The sequence below is a fragment of the Bison bison genome, unplaced genomic scaffold (genome assembly GCF_000754665.1).
Source record: "Bison bison bison isolate TAMUID 2011002044 unplaced genomic scaffold, Bison_UMD1.0 scf7180017858917, whole genome shotgun sequence".
NCBI lineage: Eukaryota > Metazoa > Chordata > Mammalia > Artiodactyla > Bovidae > Bison > Bison bison.
Window position 1 is genome coordinate 422,978 of NW_011489489.1, and position 6,000 is coordinate 428,977.

The window sequence follows — 6,000 nt, forward strand, 5'->3', positions numbered from 1 at the left end:
CATTTTTCTCCAGAAAAAACAGATATCATATGCTAATGTATATATATATATGGAATCTAGAAAAATAGAACTGATGAACCTATTTAAAGGGAAAAAACAGAGATACAGATGTAGAGAATGGGCTTATGGACACATCAGGAGAAGGAGAGGGTGGGACAAACTGAGGAAGTAGCACTGACATCTGTACACTACCATGTGTAAAATAGATAATTGGCGGGAAGCTGCTGTATAGCACAAGGAAGGCAGCTTGGAGCCCTGGGATGACCTACAGGGGTGGGATGGAGGTGGGGAGGCTCAAGAGGAAAGGACTTTGTTGGAAATTATGACTGATTTGCACTGTTGTATGTCAGAGACCAGCACAGCATTGTAAAGCAATTATCCTTGAATAAAAATAAGTAAATAAATAAAGAAAAATAATAGTAATAATAGTAATAAACCCTCACAGTTTCTTGGCTCAATACCACCCTGTTCCTCTACCCACTAGCCCTGGTTTACATCATTCTTAAATCTTCTCCCAAGTAAATGGGGTCTTCAGGGTCATAGTTTACAAGCAGCCATCTCAAGCTGTCTAGTGTGACTTATGTGTCATCACCTGCTTTCATAAACTGACCTGCACACTCCAGATAATTGTCATGAACATCCTGAGAGGATTTAACTGTTTTCAGTATAGTTGGTCTCTCCCTTCTTTGGTGTTTAATCCCACAGTAAGGAAGTCTTTATTTTCTTCTGAGCTCATAAACATCGCTTTATTACAAGGTTGAGTTCATGTTGTTCTGATGTATTTGGCCCTTTTCTCTAGATTTTAAGATACTGTCATAACCCAGTAAAGAATTTTCACCTTCTTATAAAGGTTTTCAACAGCATTTGTGGTCTCGTTATTTATGATGGCTAGCACCTGGTTTTGACTTCATCTGCCCTTCTAGGTAGTTCTGCTCAGTATTATCTGAATGTCTAGAATGAAGATAATTATTCAGAATATTGGGGCTTCCCTGGTGTCTCAGATGGTAAAGAATCTGCCTACAGTGTGGAAGACCTGGGTTCACTCCCTGGGTTGGGAAGATCCCCTGGAGAAGGGGAATTCAGAATATTAGGCTGGATGTCAGTCACCTTGTTTTTCCAACAAAATATTAAATACTGAGAAAACACACACACACACACAAATCTGATTGCTGATCCAGAGAGGGAGGTTAAACAATGCAGCCAAGAATGCTGCCATTTTTGTAAGCATATTTCTGGCATCTCTGGTGGGCTTCCCACTGCTAGGAAGAGAGGGTGGGAGTGAGGACGAGGAGGCTGGACCACCAGGCGCAGTGGTCCAGGGAGCTTCAGGGGCTCCGCCCTATGGCATTATTTTTAAGGTTCCTATTGTGTGTGGGCGCATGTATGCGGGGATGTCTGTTACTTTACATGAGCATGTATGTTATTTCCACTACGTTTGTTGCTCTGTAACAACTCCGAAAGCTGTCAAGCTTATCATCTGTTGAATCCTAATTGCTGATGACAATTTTTAGGATTATTAAATGCCATATGGGCTCAGGTCATAAATGATAATTTAAAAAATTAGAATAGTTTTCCAAAGTATTCAACTTAACATTACAGATAAGTCTGTTAAGAATGGATATTACAATTAAAAAGAACAAAACAATGTCATTTGCAACAACATGGATTTTCATAAGTGAAGTAAGTCAGAAAGACAAATACCAAATGATATGACCTATATGTGCAATCTAAACTATGGCACAAATGAGTCTATCTACAAAAGTGAGAGAACAGATTTGTGGTTTCCAAAGGGAGGAGGTTGGGGGCGGGGAGGACTGGGAGTTTGAGATTAGCAGATGTGAACTATTATGTACAGGATGGCTACACAACAAGGTTCTACTGTATGGATTGTTTGCCTAGTGACTTGTGGTTGTATTTTTAGGAGTGAGGGTCTTTCCCATGTTCCTATATGCCAGTTAGAGGTGGAATACCTCATTTAGGTTTTGCTGCATTAAAAACTTTCCCCAAAATTAGCAGATTGAACAACAACAACAAAAGAATGGATATTACAATGATTTTTAATAAATATTAGAAACACATAAATTAACTTTACAGTTGTATGTTCAGAAAAACTCTTGTCAGCTTAATAAGGACTTTTTAGTTTGAAACGTATCTCCTGAGAGGGTAACAGGTAGGAAGGCCAGAGGTCCCCAAGTGGCAGGGGGAAATAAACTGCAAGTGGCAGATGTTTTTTCCTTTTCTACACAAAATCAAAAGGCCCTTCTTTTAATTCTGTGTTGGCTACACCTGCTTCTGCCTTGAGCTAACCAATACCGTTTTTCTTATGGAAATGTTTTCTTAAGCTATGTTAATGAAAGTGTATTTGCTTTGGAATCTGCCTTTCTTCAAAATGATTCTACCTAAGACTAACTCTGTTTCTTTCCTCAAACCTTGGGCTGATAACGGCTCAACAAACCAGTGTTCATGTCAATTGTTTTATGGCCAAGGGATGACACACCTGGTGCCATCCTGTCTCAAAAATACAGACTTCGGGAGAGGGGCTTGGGGAAACTTTCTTAGCCTTGAGGTGGCTCTCTTATCTGAGTAGCAGCTTGCTAACAGACATAAAATGCCTTGCTAAAGACTAGCAAGCAGGCACTCTTTCTGTCCCCTTCTGATGTCTGTGTCAGAAGCTTCCACTGTCTCTATTATACTTTAATAAAACTTTGCTACACAAAAGCTCCAAGTGGTCAGGCCTCGTCTCTGATCCCCGGATCGAATCCCTCTCCTCCAGAGGACACAAATCTCGGCATAGCACATAGCTTGCACCAGCAACCTTTCATTCCTATCTAAACTGATATTTTTGGATTAAGTCTCAGAAAATCATTTCTAAGTCTTCAGATATTTAAATGCGTGAATTGATTATGGGGGTGGGAAAAGGGTGAAGAAAGACCTTTCCTATAAGTGGTATTTACCACATAGTCCCTCAATGAGTGTTATTTTAATCTATCTAATGAGGCAATGCAAAAAGGTCACATTTTTCAGAGTTAATAAAAGTAAAGATGACCTGCCTGCATACATAACTATAGAACTGTCAATTGCACAAACAATTAATTATGTGAACAGATTAATCAGCCAGCAGTTATTAATCACTTGCTCTTTACCTCGCGGCATGCTAGGTGGTATGAATGATGTAGAACAATGCCCTTACAGATACATATTAATTTCTCAGGAAGTACTTTGGGGGAAAAAAATGTAACAAAAGCTATTCAGAATAAAAGGTGAATTGATATTTAAAATCAGTGTGCAGCCATTACTTAGTTTTCAACAGTAATGAAAGATAATTGCCCTATGGTTTTCCTTTCCATTGACTTTATGAGTGAAACATCTGATTCACTTAACTTTACAAAGAGCCCTAGAAATCTCAAACATAACTTTGGGATGGATGGATGATATTCAGACAAATAGAATGGCAGATAAACAATGTATAGTTTCCAGTTGTCTAAAGTGAAGCTGCTCAGTTGTGTCCAACTGTTTGTAACCCCATAGACTGCAGCCTGCCAGGCTCCTCCATCCATGAGATTTTCCAGGCAAGAACACTGTAGCGAGTTGCATTCTTTCTCCAGGGGATCTCCCCGAACCAGGGATCAAACCCAGGTCTCCCACACTGCAGCCTGACTCTTTACCATCTGAGCCACCAGGGTCTAGGTCTGCCATTTTGAAGGATTTGGCTGTCTCAAATACTGCCTTACAAACAAAACAACACATAAACCATAATGGAAAAGAATATGAAAAAAATAAACATTATATATATATACACACATATAATGTGTAACTGAGTCACTGTGCTGTAAGCAGAAATAAATACAACATTGTAAATCAACTATATTTGAATAAAATAAATTTTAAAAATAAGTAAAAATGCTTTTTTTTTCCTTTTTTAGTCACCAAAGTGAAAGTGAAAGTCACTCAGTCACGTCCAACTCTTTGCGACCCCATAACCTATGCAGTCCATGGAATTCTCCAGGCCAGAATACTGGATTGGGTAGCCTTTCCCTTCTCCAGGGGATCATACATCCATTCTTTGTGACTCCATGGACTGTAGCCCTTCAGGATCCTCTGTCCATGGGATTTTCTAGGCAAGATAGAAAAAAAAAAAAATACAAAGCAAAAACTCCACAAAACAATATAACAAGCTAACCTCTTTAATGAGAATGTTGTGCTTTAAGTTCCTTTTGTTAAAAAAAATATTTGCCTTACCCCTTAGTAACCACAAGTCTGTTTTTCTATGTCTGTGAGTCTAAGTTCCTTTTTAAACATTAGGATATAAAAGTTCGACATTTGGATCAGTCAGGATCGACCCTAAGGGGAAAGAGATGGCACCCACAGGTTAGAATATTTTAAGGAAACTTTTAATTTACAAAGGAAATAATTACCAGGGTGTAGCAGGGTTTACAGAACCACAGATGTTCCCATCAGCACAAGGAATCCAGCAGCAGTTGAGGTGTTAACAACACCCAAACCTGAAAGGTGAAATCACAGATACTAACAGGGAGGAGGAAGGAGAAGCGGATCTTGGGCCAGAGAGACTTCCCTGGCAGTTGAGGGGTTAAGACTTTGAGCTTTCACAGCAGTGGGTACAGATTCCATCACTAGTTGGGAAATTCTGATCCTGTCTGCCGCATGGCTCAATAAAACAACAAACCAAAACACTCAAACAGTCCCATGATCTTTCTTACCTCTAAGTCCTACCATAAGTTGTTTTCTCTGCTTGAAATGGTCTTCTCTTTCCTCTTCATTTTGTTGATTTCTCATCCTTCTGATCTTAAGCTAGATGTCACTTCATCCAGGAAGCCCTCCTGGATCTCCTTTAACCTCAGTTAAGAAGGATCCTTGTTATGGTCACCATTGCCACCTTTACTAGAGCTCTTAAACAGAGGGGTTAATTGTCCTTCTCCTTCGTGTATAGGAGTGGGGCCACTTTTCCCCAAGGCTAGTATGGTGACTGACACACAATAATGACTTAAATGTGCCTAAAAACCAAGAGCAATATCAATACAACAACCTCATTTAAAGTAATTTTTTCTGATAGCAAGTGCCCAGAATTTTAGAAAACTTATGGGGATAGACTTTCTTTTTTAGATTATTTTAGAATATCTCCTTCAGAATGACAGGAGATGGCATTTTAAAGACTTTGAAGATGGCAAGGTAGAACATATTACTACCCATTGTAAGAAATAACACCCCTGAGATGTGAATGCAATTGCCATTACATATTTCAAAGTTTTTCTGCTTTCTGTTTTGAATGTGGATTTGACAATAATACAGGGAAAATGGATCCTCTTAAGAAGTTTTTAAGAATGAGTTTTACAGCATGTGAGTGATTGAAGCACTTGGGGTGGAGTGCCTGCAAGCCAGGGGGCTGTCACTCACATAGACCAGACACAAACATCCTCAGGAGATACACTGCATTCTTCTGGACCCCTGTCTCTTGGTGTTAATAATCATCACTGTGTTTGATCATGGTCCTCTGGGCTTTTAATTTCATAATTGAAATGGAGTAGGTTTCATATACTCTTGCCCTTTTCGAAACGTTTTTAGCTGTCATTGTACTTGTTGATCTTGGTTTTGTGCCTCTTTGCTGTGTTGTGGGCACATGCATTGTTTCCATTTTATGTGTTGCTGAACTTGAAATTTATCATCTCTTGAGTAGAAATTAATGATGGTGATTTGTAAGGTTATAAAATGAATTGCAAGCTCGTAAGATGTGAGAATATTTAAATGTTGTATTTTTTCAAAAAATAAAGATTACTAAAGTTGTTGGAAATGATTCAGTGCTATATAGATATTATATAATTGCTTTAAACTATAAATATTAGAAATACATAAATTCATCTTCAGCCAAAGAATTGATGCTTTTGAACTGTGGTGTTGGAGAAGACTCTTGAGAGTCCCTTGGACTGCAAGGACATCCAACCAGTCCATTCTAAAGGAGATCAGTTCTGGGTGTTCTTTGGAAGG

At 38.9% G+C, this 6,000-nt stretch overlaps 1 pseudogene; it reads right to left on the reverse strand.

Moving 5' to 3' along the window:
- LOC104981321 overlaps positions 1-6,000 on the reverse strand; it is a 188,055-nt pseudogene that overhangs the window by 106,812 nt on the left and 75,243 nt on the right.